The sequence below is a fragment of the Lepus europaeus genome, chromosome 11, assembly GCF_033115175.1.
Source record: "Lepus europaeus isolate LE1 chromosome 11, mLepTim1.pri, whole genome shotgun sequence".
In the NCBI taxonomy this organism is placed as follows: domain Eukaryota; kingdom Metazoa; phylum Chordata; class Mammalia; order Lagomorpha; family Leporidae; genus Lepus; species Lepus europaeus.
The window spans coordinates 84,123,028-84,148,092 of NC_084837.1; the positions used below are offsets into that span (position 1 = coordinate 84,123,028).

At 51.3% G+C, this 25,065-nt stretch overlaps 1 protein-coding gene and 1 pseudogene across 4 annotated transcripts in view; one reads left to right on the forward strand and one right to left on the reverse strand.

Annotated features, from left to right (window-relative positions):
- Positions 1-575: 575 nt before the first annotated feature.
- Positions 576-25,065, forward strand: part of TLN2 (talin 2) — a 481,872-nt gene continuing 457,382 nt past the window's right edge. For 3 of the 4 annotated variants that reach the window (XM_062206051.1, XM_062206049.1, XM_062206053.1), the window contains exon 1: positions 576-668. The gene's annotated coding sequence lies outside the window, so the exon portion shown is untranslated. Of the gene's footprint in view, positions 669-1,411; positions 1,495-25,065 lie in introns of those variants that run through there. The other variant, XM_062206050.1, reaches the window with a different exon arrangement.
- Positions 17,114-24,617, reverse strand: LOC133770589 (selenocysteine insertion sequence-binding protein 2-like; annotated as a pseudogene).

Below are 25,065 nucleotides of genomic sequence, written 5' to 3' on the forward strand. Positions count from 1 at the left end.
ATTTTTATGTTCTTGGGAATTTAACAGAGCTCGTCCCTCCCCCTGCTCAGCCTTATGGTTGTTCTCCAAATCCCTCCGTGACCTCGGGCTAGCAAGGTTTGGTCGTCCCGGCCCGCGAAGCCTCCACTCGCGTCGCTGACCGCCCGCCACGGTGCTCGCGTCCCACCCACACCTCGTTTCTTCCTCCAGGACCTGGCACCGTGCAGACCCCGGGGATCCCATCCCACGAGACACCGAGTCCACCCTCCCATCACCTTTACACGGCAAAGCCCGAGTCCCGGGGCGCAACAGTCACCTCCCCCGTCCCGCTCCCGCGCCCGCCACGTCGTCTTCCCTAGGGAACCCTCCCAGCTCTGCAACGCGGGCCCCGGACCCTGGGTCGACCGACCAGCTCGCCCGCTGGCCGGGCCCGGGTGCCGTGCGCCGCCGAGGCCGGCCAGAGCCGCGCGGGGCCGCGCCGTCCCCGAGTGATGACGCGCTTCCTGCCCTCCCGGCGCTCGCGGGCCGTGCGCTCGCGCTCGCCCTCGGCTCTTGTTCCGCGCCGGGAGCCAGCGGCGGCGGCAGTGGCTGAGGCGGCTGCGGGAGCGGAGCGGTCGCCGGGCGCGCTGGGGGACGCCGGCTGCACTCGGGGCAGGCGCTCTGCAGTGAGACAGTAAATGCATCCCCCGGTAAGGCGCACGGCTCACTCGGGCTCTCCCCTTCCTCCAGCTGCATGCACGTTGCATGAATTTCTCGTGTCTTTTCCCTCCCCTCTCCAGAAGGAAAATGTGGGTGGGTTTTTTTTTTTTTTTTTTGCCTCCCCTTTGCATCTCGTGAGTGATGCCAATGCAGGAAAAAACCCTCCAAGCACCCAGATTTCATGTCTTAGGAGGGCTTTTTGCAGGAAAATAAAAATAAAATGAAACGAATGCACCTGTCTACTGCACATGTATGTTTCACGGCGCACGACCCGGGCGCAGCGGCTTGCAAACAGCCTCGCCGCCGGCGTCCTGGCCGTAGGCAGCCGGGTCCGAGCCGGGGGCTCCCGCGGGGTTTCCGGTAACCGGGCTCTGAAAGCGGCCCCGCCTGCATGGAGTGTCCCCGCGACCCCGGCCCGGCCCCCGCGCCGGGAGGGGTGGTCGCGGGCGGAGCGGCTTCATTCCAGCACTGGCCGCCCAGACTCCAGCGCCACTTTGCAAACAAGTCTCCCGCCGGGGCTCGGGGCAGAGACCGCCTGCCGGCGCGGAGCTGCCGCTCGGTGCGGGACTCTCGAACCCGCGGCTTGCACGACTCCCTTCGCTTGGCACCTCGGCGGCAGCCAACTGCTGACCGCTGGGCGCCGGGGCAGTGCCGGGCCGAGGGCGAGGGCGGGACCTGGATCCTGCGCGGCTGGCCTCGCGCCGTCCCCGCGAGCCGAGGCTTCGCGCCCACCGGGAGCCGCGGGGACCCGGGAGCCTGGCATTTCGGGATCCCTGAGGGGACCGAGGAGCGACGTTCGAGGGCGCCATGTTTTCGGTGGGTCTTGGCTGAGGAGAGAGGGGGCGTGCAGTTTGTGGGCCCCGGGGACCGCGCGGCGCCCCACCGGGGCGGCAGGAGCGATCGTCGCTGGGAAAGTTTGCGCGCCCGGCAGGCGCGGAGCGCGCACGGCGGCCGTCCCCGCAAGGGCGCGCGAGCTGCGGCGCGGCGCCAGGCGGGCCCTGCGGGGCTGGGGGGCGGCGGGCGGCGGAGGGTCGGGGACATCGCGCGCGGCGGGCCGCCCGGCCGGGTCCTGCCGGAGCAGGAGCGCGCCCGGGGTTGGGAACACGCCCCTCTGCCCGGCCGCCGCGGGCGTCCCGGCGCTGCGCCCGAGCCCTGCGCCTGGCGGCGTCTCCACGCCGGGGGCAGCGCGTCCACACGGCGCCGGGGCTCGCCTGACTGTTCGGCGGGGCGCGGGAGCCCACCGCCTGCCGGAGAGGAGGCGCCCCGGTGCGCGGATCCGGGGGAGGCCCTGGCCGGTGCCGACCAGCCTGCACCTCCAGCGGCCTCGGTGGCGGTGGCGGTGGCGGGCGCCCGCGGCTGCGTGCTTGGCTCCCGCCGGGCTGCCCGCCGAAGCCGGCGAGGCGAGGGGGGCGTTCCCAGAAGTTGGGGCTGCAGGTGACACGTGGGGAAAGTGGCATTCCTGCTGCCGGCGAGGAGCCGGGATGGCTGGGGGAGAGGGAGTTGGGGCGGCATGCCTGCGTCTCGGTGGTGAGAAGTCACCTCAGGTTACTAACATGTGAGAGGGGAGGGAAGGGTTGACGTGGTCGCCCACAGGCGCGACCGAGCGCGGGGCGGCGGGACGGCGGCCCCCAAATGCTCCGAATTACACGCCCTCGAGTGCGCCAAACACCACTTAACTTTGCTTCCGATGGCCCCTGGGCGCGCTGGGGCGCGGCACTCGCCAGGTGGCCCCCTGGCCGCCCTGCCTCGGGGCTGGGACCCTTCGGGGTTGACACGGACCGTGTTGCTTCGTGAAGGGGCAGGGGAGCGCGTGTTTGCCGAGCGCAGGGACCTGCCTGCCTTTCTCCTGGGCGTCTTCGTGAAGTCCTGTCACCGCACGGGGCCTTCGGCACTGGAAAGACCGGAAGGGGACCCCCCCCCCCCCAGGCCGCTCAGAGGAGGGCGACAGACGGGCGGAGAAGCAGCGGCGGCTGGGGTCGCTGTGTCCACCTGGGAGCCTTTGCCGCCCCGGCTTGCAAACGCGCCGAGGCGGGGAGTCGGGTGTGACCCGCGCTGGAGGGGAGGGAGACTCGCCGGGAGGGCGATGCGTTGCTGCTGGGTCCAGCTCCGTCCTAGTGGGAAGCACTCAGAGCCGAAATCGGCGTCGCTGCCTTGGGAGAGAACCACAGCAGTGGCAGCCAGCCGGTGTGGGTTTGGTACAGATGGATCCTGGAACCGCAGAGACAGGACAGACTCGGGGAAGCCACTGGTTTCCCTCCACCTATGTAGTCGTGCAGGTTATCGAGGAGATCCTAAAAGAGGTCTTACATCTGGTTTTTTGAAGTTGATGCTGTCTTAGAGGGAAAGTGAACTTTTCTCTTAACTTGGCCCTGTTACTGGGATATCCTGGACGGGCATAATCTACCTGGCTCTGTGTGTTTTGAATTTATACTGAGTTTACTTTAGGATGTTTCAGACAGTTCTTTAGTGTATCTTTAAGTGCAGTGAAGGTATAGGAAGAGGGGGTATGTGTTATTTGCTAGTCTAGTTTTTTTTTTTTTTAAATCTCTTAATGATACTGATTACCCTGCACTCCTTCACTGATCCCAAGGTCAGTTAAGGGTTGTTAGAGGGGGTGAGCAACCCCTCAAAACCTGTACATGTAATGATGTGCTTATTCACTTTAGCATATTGCTTTGTACCTACATAGGCGCCAGTTAATTTTTTGTGCGTATGTTGAACATTCTATAACTTAAGAAAACACTTACGAAAGAGGAGCTTTATGGCAAAATTCTTCAATCTTCATTTACAAGATTTTATTTATTTATGACCTTGATATCTCTCTGTTTTTTATGCCTCTCTCAACAAAGTGTAATAAATTATGCTTTGTTGCCTCTTGCCCGACTCTTATCATAACTTCAACTTTGTGGCTTGATCAAAGTTGCTGCTTTTTTCCCCTCCATTACGGTTTTGTAACTTCAAGAGGTTAGAAACTGCCTGTGCATTTTGGAACTTTGCCTGTTGGTTTACCAGGCTGTCTGGTGTGTGTGCTGTGGTGTATCTGTGTGTTTGTGGCGAACCCAAGCTCTTGGGACAGTTGTGACATTATAGCTCCAGAAGGTTTGAGTCATCATGTTTTCTTGGAGATTTTGGGTGGTGCTTGCTAATACAGGAAGTACTAAAAAAGAGTTAAATGATTCAAAGTTATTTTTATTGGATACAAAAAACTTTAAAGACAAGAAGGAAAACACAGTCAGCCCCGCCAGTATTACTGCTTAACATACCCAACTGGTGCCTTTTTAATTACAGTACTTTCCCCAGAACTTTTTAATCCCATTACTTTTATATTTAATAAGGAGACTAGTTAAAACATAAGCCAAAGGGAACTGTTACAAATAATAGGGATAAATGGTGGGTATAACCAGATGTTTTGCCTAAAGTTAAACAAGTTCAGGAATCTGAGCTCTGTCAAATTCCCCTGAAGGGCCCACACCCACTCCCCAGTAAGCCAGATTTTTAAAGGCAGAAAAGTGTTAGAGAGGGGTGGAGACAAAAAAGAAAAACAAACAAACAAAAAATATGTCCAAGGTAGGCCCCTCTTGGCATTGATTATCGTAACAACCTTTGGCTTTGTGGCAGGTGCCATTTGAATGACAGGTGGTGGACAAGCCTGGGTGCAAAACGCTTTGGTCATGAGAGCTTTGTTTATGTGTCACCCAGAGCTGTGAATTAGGACTGGGTTTATTGGCTGACTGTTTTCACAGTGGATTTTTAGAGTCAGTGCCAAGACCATGGTTTTGTTTTCCTCTTAACCAACAATTTCATTTCAGCCAACCTGGTACTGTTCTGAAAATGTCAAACAAGTAAGAACATTTGTATTTCCCTTTGACTCTCCTAGCTATAACTTTAACAGATAGAATTCTCTAGGCTGCTGTGTGCTTTATGCCAAGGGGACATCTCCTGCCCTCACCCCACATGTTATGTTCCTACCCAGTGATCATCTTTTGTACTTTGTGTGTCTAATAGATTGCCGACGAGGGATGTGTGTGTGATTAAGTGGAACGCGAAGTGCAGGGCAGTAGTAGGGAGGGATGTGGACAGGCAGTTCCCCAAAGGAGAGTTGCCAGCGACGGCTGCACATGCACAGGTTCCCAGCCTCCTTAGCGGCTGCAGAGATACACATCTAAAAACAAGGAGGTCGTACTGATCTGCCCACTGGCCCGTCTTTGGAAATGGTTGGTACCATTCAGGCTGGGTTGGGGACAGTGTGAAGTGTTGCCGCCTTTAGGGAGAGCATGCGTGCCTTCTGCCCCAGCAGCCTGCATGGGGAGCGCTGTCCTACAGAAATGCAAACCTTGGCCTGTAAGGCTGTGTGTGTGAGGCTGCCTATTGCAGGTTTATTACAGGAAGTGAACTAGCAGTAACATGAATGTCCATTAGTAGGATGGATAAAATTAGGGTCCCTGTGTACTGGAGGTTATTTTGTGAGGGATGTCATGACATGCTGAGTAAAAGTGGTGTGAAAAATAAAAGGTAGCTGTAAAATATTATATGTAGTGTGATCCTATTTCTAGTTTTAAGTAAGAAGCCGAAGTATGTGTGTGACCTGAGAAAGATGTAGACGGACATGGAAAACTTTATATTGCTTAAAATTGGCAGTCAGGATGGGGAGGAAGTTAACTTTCTGTACCTGTATCTCAGTTGGCTGTCTTGTTCAAACATGCAAGCCTTTCTATATGATTATAACTTCTGAAATTATTTGGTTAATAAATAGAAAACTCACTAGTATTATTTTGGAAACAAAGGCTTGGAAATACCACTTACTTCCTCTGCTGCTGCCTACAGAAGTCTCTTATCTCTGGAAATTTGAATTAATTGCCTTCTAAAATCATGAGATTTCCCAACATTTAGCCGTGTAACTGTAGCTTCAGGAAAAGCTGTTTACCTCTGCCCCCAGAAGAGGAGTGAACAGAAACACTCGGGAAAGCCCCAGTGGAGCACTCGGCATGGTCTTGACTTTCTCCGACTGATTCCCAGGCGGACCAGGGGTGGCACTTGGAGAGGAGAACTTCCAGCCAAACAAGAGTCTTCCTAGAAAATAGCAGCATCTCCTTAGCCTTGGTGTTTCCAGAGGTGCTGTCGGGTGTTGTGCTGGTAATGAACCCGCATCTCTCTCTCCTCATGTCCTGGACTGTTTTCAACCCCGCCTCTTACTGTGAGTTTTGAAATCTTGATAGGATTGGTGAGTTCTTGGCAGTTACAGCTGAAACCAAATATTGCACAGCAGTGGCACCTCCATGAGCATTTTAAAAGTTGCGACAGAGGACCCTGTGAGTCCTGGTGAGAGATAGAATCTCAATCCTGGAAGCCCCAGGCTGCACTATTTGAAAAGCGTTTTTGAGACTGGCTGCCAAACTCAGGTATGTCAGGATCACTTGGAGGAATTGTTCACAGCCAGGTGTTGGGCCCTGTTTCAGCTTCTGTAGGTAGGCCTTGGGTGGGGCCAGGTTTGATAATTTGCATTTTTGATGAGCTTCCAGGTGGTCTGGGGCCATACTGTGGACACTTGAGCTATGATATGCAGAACTTTTTTTTTTTTTTAAAGATTTATTTATTTATTTAAAAGGCAGAATCAGAGAGAGAGAAAGAGAGACAGGTCTTCCATCCACTGGTTCACTCCCCAAATGGCCGCAACGACAAGGGTGGGTCAGGCTGAAGTCAGGAGTCAGGAACTTCTTCAGGGTCCGCCACACGAGTGCAGGGACCCAAGGACTTGGGCCATCTTCCGTTGCTTTCCCAGGAGCATTAGCAGGGAGCTGGATCAGAAGTGGAGCAGCTGGGACTCTAATTGGCATCCACATGGAATGCCGATGCCACAGGTGGTGGCCTTATTGGCTTCACCACAGCGCCAGCCTCATGTTTAGCAGATCTTGTGTTCTTCCCAGTCATTCTTCTGTCTCCTATGGATGAAAGTTAAGAACCTTAATTAGGGCATATTTAACTCAATTTTATCAATTTCAGTAAGATGGCAAAAATAATTATCTAGGGGCCGGTGCTGTGGCATAGTGTGTAAAGCCACCAACTGCAGTGCTGGCATCCGATATAGGTGCTGGTTCGAGTCCCAGCTGCTCCATTTCCGATCTAGCTCTCTGCTATGGCCTGGGAAAACAGTAGAAGATGGCCTGAGACCTTGGGATGCTGCACCCACGTGGCTGACCCAGAGGAAGCCCCTGGCTCCTGGCTTTGGATCTGCACAGCTGCTGCCATTGGGGCCATCTGGGGAGTGAACCAGTGAATGGAAGACCTCTCTCTGTGCCTCTACCTCTCTGTAACTCTGCCTTTCAAATAAATAAATACATCTTTAAAAAATAATTATCTATGTTATTTTTTTGTTTCTCTTTAAAATTTGTTTTATTTATTTGTAGGCAGAGTGACACAGGGAGAGAGACACAGAGAGAAAGAGATCTTTCATCTATTGGTTCACTCCCCAAATGGTTGCAATGGCCAGCGCTGGGCCAGGTCAAAGCCAGGATCCAGGAACTCCATCTTGCTGTCATATCGAGGTAGGGACTCAAGCCTTTGGGCCATTTTCTGCTGCCTTCCCAGGTGCACTAGCAGGAGCCAGATTAGCAGTGGAGTAGCCAGGGGCCCGTGCTGTGGTGTAGAAGGTTGAACCTCTGTCTGCAGTGCCAGCATTCCATATGGGCGCTGATTTGAGTCCTGGCTTGTGATCCAGCTCCCTGCTAATGCACCTGGGAAAACAGCGGAAGACGGCCCAAGTCCTTGGATCCCTGCACCCACGTGGGGGACCCCGAAGACGCTCCTGGCTTCAGCCTGACCCAGCTGTGGGCGTTGTGGCCATTTGGGGAGTGAACCAGTGGATAGAAGACTCTCTCTCTCTCTCTCTTTTTCTGCATTTCAAGTAAATAAATAAATCTTGAAAAAGAAGTGGAGTAGGCAGGACACAAACCAAGTGCTCTGACTTGCGATGCTGGCGTCACAAGTGGTGTGGTTCCTTAACCTGCTGCACCACAGCAGGGGTGCCTGTGGTGCTGTTCAGTAGATGGATACATGTCTGTACTCTGCAGTGAAAGGGTCCTTCATGTTGTTTTAAATGTTCTCTAATGGATTTTCATGGGAAAGAGAAGGCTGTCATGACTCTCATTCCTGTTTACTTTTTCCCCTTGATATATCCATATTCAAGATTTGGTGTCATTGATTTCTTTTAATAAAAAATTGGCTACCAGTGAGGGCTGTTAAGAATAAAATGGAGACCAGATGATAAATGTGACATAATCGTGCTGTAATCTGATCGCGGGTGCATTTTCTGGAGGAAGTTTAAGTGCAATAGCCATTCATTTCAACATAGACTTACCGCAGTGCCACCGAAGGGGTTATGTTTCGAATGATGCTTATCAGGGACGCTTGAGTGCTTGGTGGTCCTCCGGGATCCTCACTTGCCCGGATGTCCTTGAGAGAAGAGGGTTCCCCAAAGGACTTCCCTCCTCCCTGACCCCCTAATACTAAAATTCTTTAACAGATGAACACTTGCTCTGTTCTTAGCCACACGGTCTTAGAGCCTTTTATTCCTCTCTAATGATTTCACTTGTAAGTGTTAAGCAAAGCAAAATTGGTGGTGACAGTGGGGTGCAGGAGACAAGGGAACTGGAAGGGAAATTTCCACAAAGGAGGGGACACTTGAGTGGCACCTTGCAGTGTGGGTGTCTGCTGTAGGCTTCTGTGATCTGACTGCACACTGGGACCATAGCTATTTTGGGATGGGACCTGGGCACACACACAACTGAAGCAGAAATTCACAATAGCAGCATTTATCCTAGGTATAATGTATTCGCATACTGTTTATTATTTCATAAAAAAAAAAAAGATGCTGGTCATGATCTGCCCACTAAACTTAGGTCCCATCATTTGAAAACTATGGTTGTAGACCTCATTACCAGTAAATGCACCTCCTCCTAAATCTTTTTTTTTTTTTTTTTGACAGGCAGAGTGGACAATGAGAGAGAGAGACAGAGAGAAAGGTCTTCCTTTTCTGTTGGTTCACCCCTCAGTGGCCGCTGCGGCCGGCGCACTGCGGCCAGTGCACCGTGCTGATCCTTAGCCAGGAGCCAGGTGCTTCTCCTGGTCTCCCATGGGGTGCAGGGCCCAAGGACCTGGGCCATCCTCCACTGCACTCCCGGGCCACAGCAGAGAGCTGGACTGGAAGAGGGGCAACCGGGACAGAATCCGGTGCCCCAACCGGGACTAGAACCTGGGGTGCCGGCGCTGCAGGCAGAGGATTAGCCTATTGAGCCACGGCGCCGGCCCCCTCCTCCTAAATCTTTAAAAATATTTTATTTGAAAAATAGAGAAACAGAGACAAATAGAGATAGATCTTCCATCCCCTGGTTCATTCCACTAATGCCTGAAGGAGCCCAGGGATACATTAAACTGAAGCCAGGAGCCTAGAGCTCAACCCAGGGGTCCCTTACAGGAACCCAAGTGTTTGAGCTGTCACCTACTGCCTCATAGGGTGTGCATCAGCAGGAAGCTGGCATTGGAACTGGAGCTGGGATTCAAAACCAGGCACTCCAGTACGGCCTGTGAGCACCCCTGGTGGCATTTTAACCACTGCACCGCTGCCTGACCTTCCACCCAAATCTTGACAAGCCTGACCCTCAAGTTTCCTCTTCCATCTTATTCCCTCTAGTGTCCAGTTCCACCTGGCCTTCCTGCTTCAAGGCTCTCTGGCCTGGTGACCTGTCCTTTATCAGCACCCATCACCCTTCCCTCGTCCTCGTTTTCTCTACTCAACTCAGGTTCTTGGATACACTCTCACCTCCCTGGTCCTTTCTCCCTTCTTACTTTTCTATGAAAACTCCTTTGATTAAAGCCAGCCTCTGCACACCCTGCCCCAGTCTGGGCCAATGAACCTGCCTGGAGAAAACCCACAGCTGTCTGCAGCATCCTGCTTTTGATTTACGACCACAAACCTCCAGGGGACTTTTGACGCTGCCACATCCCGATGCTTCTGGCCTCTCACTCTCAGCTGATGACCTGGCATGTTTCACGGTGAAAAGACGATTAGAAACTAGCTTTGTTATCGTCTCATACCCCATCTACTAATGTGCCAGCACCTGTAACCACCGGGGCATTGGAGCCTGTCCTGACTTGGCTTTCACTCGTACAGATGTCCGCTTCCCTTCTGCACAGTCAGTGTCCTCTCCTGCCGGGTCAGCCCCATCAGAAGCACCCTGTAGGCGCCAGTGCTGTGGCGTAGCGGGTAAAGCCGTCGCCTGTGATACCAGCATCCCATACGGGTGCCAATTTGAGTCCCAGCTGCTCTACTTCCCATCCAGCTCCCTTCTAGTGCACCTGGGAAAGCAGCAGAAGATGGCCTGAGTGTTTGGGCCCCTGTACCCACGTGGGAGACCCAGAAGGGGCTCTGGGCTCCTTGCTTTGGCCTGGCACAGTCCTGGCTGTTGGGGCTGTTTTGGGGCATGAACCAATGGATGGAATATCTCTCTGCCTCTCCTTCTCTCTGCCTTTCAAATAAATAAATCTAAAAACAAAACAAAACAAAACAAACAAACAAAAAAAAACACAAAAAAACCAAAAACCAGCATCCGGTAGTGTTTCTTTTTGTAAGGAAACTGTGTACCAATCAGTTGTTACCTCATTCCTCAGTTGTCCCTTCAAAACAATGGTCCTACTCCCCGATACTGTTTTTTCTCCTCTCCTTCTTGCTTGGACCCACTGTGCTCTGGCCGTTGGCCTCACCCCTTCATTCCAAGCACAGATCTTAAGATCCGTGATGTCCAGGTGGCCAAGTCCTGGGGCCGACTCTTACTTGTCATCTTCTGCAGCCTCCTCTCAGCATGTAGCTTGCTGATTGCTCGCTTTGGGATGCTTTTATCACCCGGATTCCCTGCCACGGCGCCCCCTTGGTTCTCCTCCTACCCTCTGGCCACTCTGACTCCAGCTGCCTTGGGCGATCTTGTCCTCCTGGCTTCTGAAAGTTGGAGGTGCTCTTACACTAACCCTCAGTTAGGAGTCTGCTCCTGGACCACCCCCTGAGGGTCAAGCTCACATCCCCTTACCCCTCCTCAGAGCTTCTTGTTAGTGTCCTAGCGTTCATCTTCCTTGATGTTACACGCATGGCTTATTCCTCTCTCCCTCCCTCCCTTCCTCCCAATAAGATTTATCCATTTATTTAAAAGTCAGAGCTACAGAGAGAGAAGAGACAGAGATCTTCCATTTGCTGGTTCACTTCCCAAATGGCCACAGTGGCCAGAGCTGGGCCAGGTTGGAGCCAGGAACTTTATCTGGGTCTCCCACATGGGTAGAGGATACCAAGCACTTGGGCCAGTTCCCACTCTTTCCAAGGTGCATTAGTAGGGAGCTGAATTGGACGTAGAGCAGCCAAGACTCAAACTGTTGCCCATTTGGGATGCCAGTGCTTCAGATGGAAGCTTAACACCCTGTGCCACTGTGCTGGCCCCACGATGGTTTCTTGTCTGTCTCCTGGCACTTAGAATACCAACTCCAGGCGAGAAATCATCTCTGCCACTGAGTCCCCAAGGCCTAAAACAATACCTGGCGCATAGCAGGAACTCAGCAACAACAAAATCCAATGAATAAATGATTGATCGATTGATGGGGAAAACTTGGTGGTTACAGAGGTTAGCCTTGGATGAGGAAAAGCGAGTCTTGCAGAGTTGAACTAAGGAAGAGTGAACGTGGAGTAGAGACACTGGCTCACGGTGCAGTGTCTGTAGGTCACTTGCTGACAGTGGGGTTTCTGGGATGAGTTGGGGGAGCACATCCTTGAGAAGCAACGCGTTGAGCAGTGGAAGGCACCTGCAGAGGACTTCTCACTGCAGAGAAAAGGTTGCCTCTCCCGTTTTTTCTTTCTTTGATTTTTTTCCTCGTGAAGTGGGGTACTTAGCAGTCCACTTGGAAACTTTTGTTGCTGACCTTGAAGACTACATGGCCTGATTGGCAGTGTTTATCATTGACGGGAACGTTCTGGTGACTCGCTCATCCCCCGAGTCCACTGGCTGCAGGCAGGCCATCCCCGCTGCACAGCGTGGGAACTTGGTGAGGAGTGAGTTCCTGCAGGTGGTTGGGGGTGGTCTGTGGTTCCTCCCAGCACCGGGCATGCTTCAGGCCGAGCTCCTCACCCCTCTTGCTGTTTGCAAGGCCTCCTGACTCACACAGCTCTTTCTCAGCCATGGTCTGAGGTCATGCATGGCAAATCTTCCTGGGCTGTGTGGCTTAGTCCTGGGTTTGAGAGATTACATCGAGGGCACTTTAAGAGGCTTACTTTTCTCCTTGAAGGGCTCTTTACTGGACACGGTGCTGTCACTCCTGGGCCTCCCTGGCATTGGTGGTGGGGGAAGGAAGCCCACCCGTGGGTCACATGTCAGCCTGGGGAAGCATGAAGTGCAGCCGCCAGGCCATTGGGCTCAGTATACCCGAGAAGATAGGGAAGGCGTCTTTGTATTTATTTGAGACACAGAGACGGAGATTTTCCATCTGCTGGTTTGTTCCCTAAAGGCCTGTAACAGCTGGGGCTGGGCCAGGTTGAAGAAGCCAAAAGCCCAGAATTCCCTTAAGGTGTCCCACATGAGAGTCATCATCTGCTGCCTCCCAGGGTGTGCAGCAGCAGGAAGCTGTGTTGGAGGGAAGCTGAGCCTGGCGCTCTGATATGGGATTTGGGCTTCCCAAGTTGTGCCAGGTGTCTTCCTGGGACATGTTGGACTGGGTTTAGGGATATTTGGTTTTATTTTCAGTATTTTTTTTAAAAGGAGGAACCTGAGTGGATCTAGGTCGGCCTCCACATTTGATAGGAAGAAAGCTAAGACCCAGAAGGGTGTGGTGCTTGACAGAGCTGGCACTGGAGCCTCCAGGTTTCTGACCAGTGCCAGGCAATTTCTTCTTGTTTTGGAATGCCCAGCTGGGCTCTGTCTTTGTTTCAGGGCTGTGGTTCTCAGTCCTGAGTGTGTGTGAGCTTGTTAAAAACGCTGGTTCCTAAACCCCACTGAGTTAGCAAGCTGAATCCCTGAGCTGGGGCCAGCACCCTTGGAGGACTCCTGGGGAGGTTGCCCAAGAAGGGTATGGAGGGGGCTGGGGCAGCCCGGGGATGAGGGACCAGTGCCCTGCAGGGCAGGTGCCTGCCACCCTTGCACACTTGAGAGCCCCGTGCCTTTGTCCTGCAAGGCACCCACTTCAGCCCAGTCACAGCTTGCTTCTGGCCTTCCCTGCCCGCCCTGGTCACTCAGATCCCATAGGGTTCCATTTTAGTGGATGGAGAAAGGGCTTTGATTTTGAGGGGTGGGGTATTTACTTTTCTGCCATTTTCTCAGAAGAAAGTTCTTTGATCCTACTTATACAAGAAGGAAAACTACATTCAATCTGAGAAAATCACATCATTGAGGGCTTTTATGAGTCCTCTTGATTAGGGTGACTTTGTGAGTGCCTGGGGTGGCCCTGGGGTGGAGCCCGTATCAGCTGCTGTCAGGCACACTGCCCCTGCCTGCTGTGCTGACTAGGGAAGAAAGGAGGCATGGGCTGGCTTTGCAGGGCTGCCTGTAACATTCGCAAAGGGCGGTAGATGGTTGGCAACTCATGCTGGGTGCTTGAGTTGCCCTTAGGCAATCCGAGAAGCATTGTATGGACAGGTGCCCCTCATCTGTGGGGCAGGAGAATGCAAACCTGATGGGTTGTATTAGTTTGTGAGGGCAGCTGTAATAAAGTACCATAAAGTAAGTGGCTTAATAGAAATGTATTGTTTCAGTTCTGGAAGCTGGAAGTCTAGGCCCAAGGGTTGGTTCCTCGTGTGGATGTGAAGGGGAAGCTGCACCAGGCCTGTCTGCCAAGCTTCTAGATGGCCAGTTTCCCTCGTCTCTTCACCTTGGCTCCTCTCTGTCCTGTGGTTGGTCTCTCTCTCTCTTTAGAAGATTTTTATTTATTTGAAAGGCAGAGTTATGGAGACAGAGAAAGAGAGAGAGAGAGGTCTTCTATCTACTATTTCACTCCCCAAATGGCTGTAATGACCAGGCTGAAGCAGGGAGCTTATTCTGGGTCCCCAACGTGGGTGTAGGGGCCCAAGCTGTTGAGCCATCTTCTCTTGTTTGCCAGGCACATTAGCAGGGAGATGAATCAGAAGTGGAGCAGCTGAGACTCCAACTGGTGCCCATTGGGATGCCCGCACTGCAGATAGAGGCTTTACCTACGGCATAGCATCAGCCCTGTGTGTCTCTTTCTCTGTTGGAATTTCTCCTTTTTATAAAGACACCAATCCTATCAGAGTTGGGACCACTCTAAGAACTTTGTTTCAATTTGGTTGTATTTGTAAGGACTCTCCCCCAATAAGGTCACGTTCTGAGTTCCTGGGGATCGGACTCTGACACTGTGCTGGAAAGACACGATTCAACCCGTAACACAGATGCTCAGAGTGACTTCTGTTTCAGAACCGGAATGTGATGTGCAGTACTTGTTAGTGACTTTGCCTTTTTAGGCTAAGGGACCCCGTCCTTCATTGGAGAATTCTGCACTTGCCAGTTCTTTTCCCTTATGCTTCACACCTTACCTTTTACCGAGCTTTTCACGGTGATTGACAGCATAACCCTGTAGGGCGGGCTTTATTATCACCACTTGGAGGAGGCAGAGGTGTAAGAAGATTTCTGCACTGTATCCCAGGGAAATCTGACTCAAGCTCAGCTCTGTCATATGTTCAAACCTTGATGCACGTGAGAATCTCTTTGGGCAGCTCATTAAAAATATAGATTTCAGAGGATTTTTTTTTAAAGACTTTTTTATTTACTTGAGAGAGAGGCAGACAAATTCTCCAAATGTTGGTTCAGTTTTTTAATCCGTGCAGTGCCTTGGCTCCCTGCTGAAGCCAGGAACTGGGAACTCATTCTGGGTTTCCCACCGGAGTGACAGGGAGTCTCCCACTTGAGTCATGACCGCTGACTCCAGACTCCTCTGGAACTGGAGTGGAGTCGGGACTTAAGCCTTGTATGGAGCCTAGTACGGGATGTGGACATCCCAACCTGTGGCTTAACCGGCAGGTCAAATGCCTGCCCCAGGTTTGAGGGGCTCTGTGGGGTTTTTCCAAATCAGAAGCTGAGGGTGCAACTAAGGAATCTTAGTTCGTTTGTTTTGTTTGTTTCCCCTGGAGATTTTGATGCACTTAAAAATGTGAGAACTGGAGGCCGGCACTGGGGCACAGCTGATTCAGCTGCTGTTTCATCACCAGCATCCCATATTGGAGCTCCAGTTTGAGTCCTGCTTCTCTGCTTCAGATCCAGCTCCCTGCTAGTGAGCCTGGAAAAGCTGCAGAGGATGGATCAAGCACTTAGGCCCCTGCCACACAAGTGGGAGAACTGAATGGAGTTCCTCTATCTTGGCTTCAGCCTGGTCCAGACCTGGTTGTTGTGGCCATTTGGAGAGTGACTCAGTGGTTGGAAGATCTCTATTTCTCCCTCTTTTTGTCACTTTGCCTTGTGAGTAAATAGATTATTATTATTTTTCCAATGTGAGAGCTAATATACCCTACCAAGAGCATAATATTTTAGAGGGAAAAACTACCTGCACCAGCAAGTTCTCTTTGATTTTTTTGACTTGCATTGCAGGCCCTCAAGGGGCTCAGGGAAAGGTGCTGGGGGGGGGGGGGGGACGCATTGTCAACTTCAGCACCCCAGGGGATGGATGGGCCTCTGTGGCCCTGTACTGATGGGCATGGTCTGAGATCTTTGGCCTACTGAAGACCATGCAGATGGTCCCTCAGCCAATGGACAAGTAAATCTAGCATGAGCTTCTGTGCTATATAGATGCACCTTACCTTAGAGTGGGAGGTAAATTTAGTAGGTGCGGTCACAAACAAACACTGTGCCTTATCAAAGCAAAAGTAAAGCCACAAGAAAATAGTTGTGATTATTAGGTATATACTGTTCCAGAATACATTTATATGAACTCGAAAGTGCTGCAGCATGCACAGGGTGGGACAGTCGCCTGGAAAAAGTTTTAATGCAGGGACTCTTGTTTCCTTCCACCAGAGATTTTCTTTTGGCTGGTCTGAGATGGGACCTGAAAATTCCGAGCTGTTGGTCTTAGGACCTCCTTAAGAGCAGGCAACCCTGTATAAGAGGACTATTGTCACTGCACCCTTCTGTTGGCTTCCCAGCGTAGTCTCTGAATAATGAGAGTATTTCTGAGAGTTGACCATCAGCCTGGAGATTGTAACCCAGTGTCCAAGTTATTCGCCACCTTAACTTTATTCTAGTGATTATAGGGGAGTACTTCAAAAAGTTGGTGAGGAAAATGGCATTAAAAGATTAGTTTATTTTGATGCCAGCAATCTTTGAAATTGTATAGGCAAAGGTTTTGAAAACATATATGGAAAATGTGTTATGAAATAACTATGCATGGATTCAGAATTTTTGGCACTGAAAAAACTTGCTTTTTCATTCCATTTTCCATGACGTTTTTGAAGTACCTTCATATGACAAAATATATGATCTCTTAGGTAGGGATGTATGAGGTCTGGGTCAGCTCCATTGGATTTATCTGGGATTAAGGCCAAGTCTTGTGGCTGACCAATGGCCAGAGATTCTAATGTGGTAGGTCAGTGTGGGGCCCAAGCATGTGTAGTTTTCCTAATCATGAGATTCTCAGGCATTTTGAAGTTTGATTGCCATTGAACTTGGGCTTGAGGGTAGGTTCTGCTTTCTTCCAGAAGTCAGTCACACGGTGGGGGTGGGGTGGGAGGGAGGAGTTAAAAACCTGTTACATTGTAATGGCATTTGTTCTCATTTCCTGCCTGGTAATGCTGTTGTTGTGTCTGGATCAGAGATCTAAGTTTATTAGATTGCTAGATTTCTATCTGAATAATCACTCCTCTCCCATTTTAATAAGCTCATCCCCTTCATTTTTTTTTAAAAAGATTTATTTTACTTATTTGAAAGACAGAGTTACAGAGAGAGATAGAGAGGTTTTCCTTCCGCTGGTTCACTCCCCACATGGCCGCAAGGGCTGGAGCTGTGCTAATCCGAAGCCAGGAGCCAGGAGCTTCTTCCTGGTCTCCCACATGTGTGCAGGGGCCCAAGCACTTGGGCCATCTTCTACTGCTATCCCAGACCATAGAAGAGAGCAGAATTGGAAGAAGAGCAGCCACGACTAGAACCGGTGCCCATATGGGATGCCTGCGCTTCAGGCCAGGGCATTAACCCGCTGCGCCACCGTGCCAGCCCCATGCCCTTCATTTTAACTTAAGTCTTAAAACAAAAGGTGGGTTCCTGGTCCAGGTAAATTCCTTTGGAGCATTGGCAGTATATGAAACATACTAGAGATTTTTGGAGTTAATTCAAGGAGGCCTTGTGGTTTTAAGTGACACAGGTGGTTAGGGATAACCTTTGGGAGAAATGTGTTTGTATTCTTGGGCTCTGTGTGCCTATGACATAGAAATCGTGATTGCTTTCCTGTGGGCGGGGGAGGGGTGTCAGTAAGAGAGTCAGTGGCTTGACCACCGCAGTGCTCCCTGTCTTGCAGATGTTTCTGTGAATTGATTCTCCCCACTCTGGAGACGGGAGTTTCGGTTCTATGTTCTTCCTGCTGGCAGAGTGGAGACCTTCACTTTTAGAAAGGGCAGCCAAGATTAATTAATTGGGTGTGAGGAGGAGCGGGACTCCAAGGGGTGGCAGCTGCCGCCCCTCCCCACGGAGGGGAAGTAGGTAGGAGGGAGAGAACGCAGGTGCTGGGAAAGGTGCTGGTGGCGGGAGAGAGGATCGGAGAGGGAGCCGCTCACTGTCCCTGCACAGAAGAGGCTCCCGATCTCCAAGGTCCACATCGCCTTCCCCTTCTCCACCGAAAGAAAGAAGAGATGAGGAAAAGAAGGAAACAAAGGACGCCAGATGACTGAGCAAGACTTGGAGGGCAGCCCACAGGAGAGAGGGAACCGATGAGGTTGGTGGGGCTTTCGTCCTTTGATTCCACAAAAGGGAAGAAGGAAGGTCGATCTGTAAATGCCTGTGCCCTAGGTGGGTCTTAGGAAGCCCAGGCAGGATGTGAACCGAAAAGATGGATTCAGCAGACTGCCGGATTTCGTTGCATGAGAACGGAATAGTTGAAGACTGATTTTTTTTTTTCCCTCATCTTGGTCAGAGAATGGATTTTATATGTGTATTTAATATGCATCGAAAAGATCTCAGTTCCTCCTCCTTACAAAGTCAGAACGTCTTATGTATGATGTGTGTAGCGCAGCTTGCCTCAGAAGTAGAAAGGTTGATGTTGGGTTTTTTCTCTTAGGAAATACCACTGGGGGCAGTCATCCGCCCGTTTTGCTTGTCCTTACTCCTGTGGAGAACATAGGTGCTTTCTTTTTGAATGCTCACTAGGACTTTTTTTTAAAAAGCACGACATCTCTTGGCCTTAGCACCGTCTTCTTGGACTCCTTCGTGCCCCATGTACCAAGTGGAGCAAGAAGCGAATGAGCATGCTGAAATGTGGAAGAAAGGTGAGACAGAGGCGCAAGCACACTGCTGGCTTGTGTTCCATGATGGCCAAAGGGGCAGCAGAAAGAAGGTCACTGGGACACGTTGTGGACTGCCCGTCTCAAAAGATCTGGAACTTCCATCGCCAGTGGAGTGCTGAAACCACCTATGAGACCCACTTTGCTGACACCAGAACAGTCCCTGATAGCCCTTTGACCTGGGCCTGTGACATTCTGGACTAGTTCTGTTCTCAGTTGTGGCCGAGTATAACATGTGTGCAATAAATTATCTCTCAGCTAAAGGATCAAAAACAAACCAACAGGCCAGTGCTTCGGCTCAATAGGCTAATCCTCCGCCTGTGGTGCCAGCACCCCGGGTTCTAGTCCTGGTTGGGGCACCGGATTCTGTCCCGGTTGCCCCTCTTCCAGTTCAGCTCTCTGCTGTGGCCCGGGAGGGCAGTGGAGGATGGCCCAAGTGCTTGGGCCCTGCACCCCATGGGAGACCAGGAGAAGTACCTAGCTCCTGCCTTTGGATCAGCGTGGTGCTCCTGCCACAGCACGCCAGCCGCAGCGGCCATTGGGGGGTGAACCAATGGAAAAGGAAGACCTTTCTCTCTGTCTCTCTCACTGTCCACTCTGCCTGTCAAAAATTAAAAAAGAAAAACAAAAATAAAAAAAAGATGACAATAATTTGGATGTTAGTTTCTCCAATAGAGCCACATTTCTACTCTTTTAAAAAAACTTTGTGTCATTGGATCCTATCTGCCCCTGTTGTTGTAGATGGTGTACTCTTGAAAAGTTAGAGCTAATGAATGCTTCAACAAAGCAGCAGGATATATATGTGTTTGTCAGAATTTATAGAGCTGTATACCTAAAAGAGATTAATTTTACTGTATGTAATGAATGACACTTCAATCAGCCTATTGGGAACTTGTCACTTGAGCTGCATTTTCTGTGAGTTAGTTTGTAAAGCAAAGATTGGATTTGCAGACCCAGTGGTCACTCCAGGGCCCTCTGTGTCCCCCACTTGTTTGAAAATAGTTGAGTCCTGTGGATGATGTGGGCTTGGTCCTGAGGGAGGACGTGAAACTCTTGTCCATTTCTCGTTAATTGTTTTTTTTTTTTTAATTTTATTTTTGACAGAGTGGACAGTGAGAGACAAAGACAGAGAGAAAGGTCTTCCTTTGCTGTTGGTTCACCCTCCAATGGCCGCCGCGGCCGGCGTGCTGTGGCCAGCGCACCGCGCTGATCCAAAGGCAGGAGCTAGGTACTTCTCCTGGTCTCCCATGGGGTGCAGGGCCCAAGCACTTGGGCCATCCTCCACTGCCCTCCTGGGCCACAGCAGAGAGCTGGCCTGGAAGAGGGGCAACCGGGACAGAATCCGGCGCCCCGACTGGGACTAGAACCCAGTGTGCCGGTGCCGCAAGGTGGAGGATTAGTCTATTGAGCTGTGGCGCCGGCCTCGTTAATTGGTTTTTTTCTTAGCATCCTGTCTGGTACGTGTTGGCAGTTCACAAAGGTCTGAGTGATGAATTAAGCCATCATATTGATGGGGAAGCTGAGATGCAAAGGGGGCCCTGTGGCTTGTCCACTGTGATGGCGAGGTGGCAGGGATGGGAGAAGAACGGCTCAGGTCTTCCATTGCCCAGCCTCGTGCCCTTCTGTGAGTTTTCCAACTTAGGTCTGGTCAAGTCCTGTTTGGTCATTTGGGAGTCTTTAACTGGAGTGCACATGTATGCTTGTGAATAGGTTTGGAGGCCACCTGTTCTCACAGGGGACACCTGGCTTTATACTCGTTCCTCCATTTGGCTGGTCTTTTCCAAGTGTCTCCTAAATGCACGGTGGGAACAGCCAGAAACAAAGAACCCTGTCCCCTTGGAGTGCACAGCCTGGAAGGGCATGGATGGGCAGAGCTGGTAGAACAAAGCAGAAGAGGGACAGTGTTGCACAGGGTCATGTGCAGGCAGACTTGGGATCCTTCTGCACGGTGGCCACCAGTTCTAGAGTGACCTTGGGCAAGTCTCCTAACCTTGAAAGCCCTCGTGTCCTCATCAGTAAAAGGAGTCCCTCTTCTCCCTGTCCTGGGGTGGTTGTGGGTATTCAGTGGGCGATGCACCTGTGCATGTTCCTAGGCACAAGGTAATTAATTGGCTGTAATTCCTTAGCAAGGGTGAGCACCATTTCTTTCTTTCTTTTCTTTCTCTCTCTTTTTTTTAAAAAAAAAATCATTCTTTATTCAAAATAAATAATCCTTCTTACGTACAAGGGAAATATAAAAGTAAACTCTGTGCCCCAGCCTCTAAGAGGGAAGACACTTTCAGGATATGTTCACCTAAAAATGGAAGATTGGAGGTTGTCCAACTAAAGTCCAGAACTTTGGTATACATTGTTTTCTTGGAAAACAAAGATGAAAAGGAGTAACTCAGGTCAAAGGGATAACCAGTTTTCCTTCTGAGGCACCTTTTGGCAGATTTTCTAGGACTCTGTGCCCAAGAGCTCTGTCCCCTAAGAAAAGACCCTCCCCATGGCCCTCCTGCCTAGACTCTGGGCAAGGCAGTGCTTGTCATGGGAGTGGCGGGCGCCTCCCACAGTCGCCTCGCTGTGGGCCCTGTGCGCGCACAGGCAGTGGTACAGCCCTGCTTGTTGAAAATCAGCTCACTTGGCTGAGCTTTGCTGCAACAGAGAAGCCCTTTCCTTAGCTGCCAGATTGCTGTACCATGTTTTCTAGTATTTTCCAGATCCACAGGGTGCTTAGAAGGCCACTGTTGTATTTCCAAAGCTTTTTTTTTTTTAAGAATATTTATTTTTATTTATTTGTCAGGCAGAGTGGCAGAAAGGGGGAGACAGAGATCCTCTATCTGCTGATTTACTCCCCAAATGGCCACATTGGCTGGGGCTGGGCCAGTCTGAAGCCAGGAGGCAGGAACTCCATCCGTGTCTCCCACCTGGGTGGCAGGGGTCCAAGTACCAGGGGCATTTTCTGCTGCTTTCTTGGGTACATTAACAGGGAGCTTGATGGAAAGTGGAGTAGCAAGAACTTGAACCAGCACTCCCATACTGGATACCAGTGATACAGGTGGCAGCCTAACTTGCTGCACCACAAGACTGGTCCCATCCTCAGGCTTTTAGAAAAGATTTTCACAAGTGTAGCCAAGAAACCATTTCCATGGGATTCGTGACTTTGAGGGCTACAACCACTGTTTCACATGCCTTCTCATGCCAGCTTGTCTCCACATTCAGCAGTCTCACAGGATACATTAGGGCAGTGAAGAACTGGGAAGAAGAAAAAGTCCCAGTAGTACCTCCTTACCCAGAACACACAGATGCACTGGGAAGATCTCCTCCCGTAAATTCAAGTTCATCATCCGAGAAGTTGCAGCCTCCACTGATTCTTCCAGCTCCTGGGCATACTGATTATGTGTATAGGTTTTTGCTCCAGATTTCTCTGTAGTGTGGCCCTTCATGTCCAGGGGCCTTTTACTGTGGGGCCCCAGCTCCTCTACCAGCTCCTGCTGCCCATTCTCCAGTGTCGTCTCGTGTGCCTGCCTGGTTACTATCACCAGCCCAACCATCTTGTGGAACTGGACTTGGGCCCTAAGGTAGCTGGAGATGCCCTCCTTGCCAACAATAATGGCTTTGTTCACACTGTGTCCCCCAGCATAGTGGATGAGAGCAAAGGGGATGCTCAGCTCACAGGTGTAACTGACAATGGTGTGCAAGGTGTTGTCCAGCCTGCCTGTTGACTGTTTTCTTGTGCTTGGGAGAGACAGTGATGCACTTCAGCTTCTTTAGCCTCAGATGGTCGAGAGCCTCTCCCACCCTCATTCTATTCAAACCGGCGTTTGGTTGTGGCCTTGACTGGGTCCTGGAAGCAGACCAGCTCCTTGAGTAGGATGGTAACACAAGCATCTAGCTGCAGTAACTGCTGCATGTTGGGGAGGCCGGTGTGGTGGGGAGCAGGCTGGCAGGCCTCGGGATCCCCCTGCAACTCTGCGCTCCGAGGTTTTTCTGACTTGCCCTTGACCTTGCGTGGAGGAGGCTGCTTCCTCAGCTCTCCCTGGACGGGAGGGTCATCCTGCCCCAGAGCTGCTCCTCTGCACACTCTGCACCCTGCAGCTCATCCCTGACAGCAGTGGGGCTCACAGTGCTCTCTCCTGATGCTGCTGCTGTGCTCTTGTTCTTTCTAAATAATCTTCGGGGAGGTCGACTTCCTGGCCTGGGGGCCCTCCTTTTGCTTCCCTTTCTTCAGTGGCAGGTGCAGGAACTCGGGAGTGTGTGGGGTCTTCACCTGCCCGAAGCGGTGGCCCCCCTGCCTGGAGCTGCTGCTTTGGAAGGAGGGGCTGGCACCGCTGGAAGTGAGAACGCTGCCCGTGGGGAGGACTGCTCTGTGTGCTGGGAGTGCCACTGCTGCTCCAGAGCTGTCAGCACTGGAATCTGGAGTTTCCACTATTTTTTCTTTTCTTTTTTTTTTTTAAAGATTTATTTATTTGAAAGAGTTACAGAGAGAGAGAGGTCTTCCATTTGCTGGTTCACTCCCCAGATGGCTGCAACGACTGGTGCTGCACCGATCCGAAGCCAGGAGCCAGGAGCTTCTACCGGGTCTCCCACATGAGTGCAGGGACCCAAGGACTTGGGCCATCTTCTACTCCTTTCCCAGGCCAAAGCAGAGCTGGATTGGAAGAGGAGCAGCCAAGACTTGAACTGGTGCCCATATGGGATGCTGGCACTTCAGGCCAGGGCATTAACCCGCTGCGCCACAGTGCTGGCCCCATCCACTATTTTCAAAACTGTTCTGAGGGCTGGTGATGTGTTGCAGCGGGTTAAGTCACTGCCTGAGACACGAGAATTCCATATGGGCATGAGTTCAAGTCCTGGCTGTTCCATTTCCAATCTAACTCCCCACTAATATCCTGGGAAAGCAGCAGAAGATGGCCCATGTGTTTGAGCCTCTGCACCACGTAGAAGACCCTGATGGAGTTCCAAGTTCCTGACTTTGGCCTGGACCAGCCCCAGCCATTGCGACCATCTGGGGAGTGAATCAGTGGATGGAAGATTCTCATTCTCTCTTTCTCTCTTCCTCTCTGCAACTCTAGCTCTTGAGTAAATAAATAAATGAATCTTTAAATAGATAGATGCTTCTGTGGATGCCGTTGAGATCGGTGTCTGGGTGATTCTGCTGTGTCTTCTCTCGTATGCAGCTGCCAGATAGGGAAATCCCTTGGCCTCTCCAGCCCTTGGTTGCTCTTGAACTGTCACGATTTCATAGTTTGCTTTAGACTTTATTTTACTGATTTTTCCCTTGAGGCCTCATTTTGTTCAGGGTCACTGCCCTATGATGCTATAGACTTCTTTGTAGGATGGCCACCATGTTTCTCTATGGGATAGGAGAGATCTAAAGGTAGAACTTCAGCAGATGACAAACTAACCTTTTTAGCAGTGGTCTCTAGGCTTGTCCTGGAAACAACACTTTTAGGGGCAGGTGACAGTTCTGTAGACTGTCTGCTGAACAGCACAACCCATTGGTGTCCAGCATAAGTCTCTTGAAGGTGAAGGGGCATTGGTGGCAGTCCTGTCAGCTACAGGCTCGTTTGGATCTGTGATGTTTCACCCTCTGATGCCTCTGCAGCAGGTTTCCCCACTTCTCCCATGAGAGAAACACAGAGGTGGAGCACAGAGGCCCCCACTTGGGCTGCCTTTGTATCTGCGGCGTGCTTTTGTTCCCTGGACCCTGCAGTTCAGGAACATGCTACCTGCTGAATTCAACTCACGTTTGGATGTGGATGTACTTTTTGCGATGATTCTGGATTTCATGTCTGTTAATCATAATCGTCTGATTCCAGACTGTTCTCAGCATGAATAGGCAAATGTGAACCTTTAGCGATCTCATTTCTGATGATCTTGTTGCATCAGCCCTTGTACTGTCAAACTTTGGCTCATCATGGCTTTCTTCTGCCCTCCCTCCCACCCTCCCTCCCTTCCTTCCTTCTGATTTATTTATTTTTAAAGATTTATTTATTTATTTGGAAGGTCGAGTTACAGAGAGAAAGGAGAGACAGAGAGCTTCTATCCACTGGTTCACTACCCAAGTGGCTGCAAAGGCCATGGCTGTGCCAGGCCAAAGCCAAGAGCCAGGAGCTTCTCCTAGGTTTCCCACACGGGTGCAGGGGCCCAGGAACTTGGGCCATCTTCTGCTGCTTTCCCAGGTGCATTAGCAGGAAGCTGGATCAGAAGTGGAGCAGCTGGGACTCAAACCAGTGCTCCCGTAGGGGATGCTGGCATTGCAGGTGGTGGCTTAACTTGCTGTACCACGATGCCTGCTGCATAGGATTTTTTTTTCCTGAAACGAGCATTTTGTGTTCTGTGGGAGGAGGCACATGTGCTTGTGTCGGGGCCTCATGGTCTGAAAGCCTGGGTAACCACGGGACTGGATATATGCATCCTGGGTTATCAGGCTCTGAGCAGACATTCTGTGCGGACTGAAGGTGGTTATGAGACGCCCAGGAGTGCTTTTAAATTTACAGCTGGCCAGGCCTGCCCTGACATGTGTGAGTTCCCCCATGTGATTCTTTCCAGGGGCATCTGGGAAGCACGGAGTCAGGTGATACAAGAGTTGTCTCAGGCGGTAAACACTGAGGAAGGAGAGTTGCAGCCCCTAAGGCCATGTATGCAGTCTGTATCTTCTGTTCAGCTGCTGGTGGTTCCTGAACAGCAGCATATGTGGCTGCACAGCTGGGAAACACATATGCTTCAGAGGACCTTGACCATGCCACATGGAGCCCAGAGAATCTGGGGACAAATGGTTTGACATCTGCTGATAACTTGGTGCTGTCCCCTCCTCTGGGCTCCCGCAGTCCCTTCCGATGCCATGGTGGAAGCCTCGAGGAGCCCACAGGGGAGGGTGGGGTGTGGCGAGT